At 35.7% G+C, this 300-nt stretch overlaps 1 protein-coding gene across 1 annotated transcript in view; it reads right to left on the bottom strand.

The window, feature by feature from the left end:
• The window catches only part of LOC119409929 (exocyst complex component 6B), a gene marked incomplete at its 3' end in the record, with an annotated part of 14,781 nt that overhangs the window by 2,664 nt on the left and 11,817 nt on the right, over positions 1 to 300 (bottom strand).

Below are 300 nucleotides of genomic sequence, written 5' to 3'. Positions count from 1 at the left end.
TATTGTTTGAAATTTGACAATAATTAGTAATTATTGTCAAATTTAAGAAGAAATGTTGGTTAATTTTTTGAGTGTAGTACCTTTATGTTATAGATGGCAGTATAAGATAGTTTGAACTGAAGGATGGATAGTGAGGGAGCGAGCAGCGTGTCTCTAAGAAAAATGGGAGGGAGGCCCCTTGACGTGACATGGGCTGTCTCAGTCCTTTTTTATTTCGTTTCTCAAAATGGCGGACGCTCTGTGTTGTTTGAGCTCTTTAGCATTTTTCACACAAAGCTTTTAATAAAAATCAGTAAACAA

The sequence above is a fragment of the Nematolebias whitei genome, chromosome 1 (assembly GCF_014905685.2).
Source record: "Nematolebias whitei isolate Nwh7 chromosome 1, NemWhi1, whole genome shotgun sequence".
NCBI classification, from domain to species: domain Eukaryota; kingdom Metazoa; phylum Chordata; class Actinopteri; order Cyprinodontiformes; family Rivulidae; genus Nematolebias; species Nematolebias whitei.
Note: the sequence above shows the minus strand (reverse complement) of the source record. Positions and strands in the feature narration are given on the sequence as shown.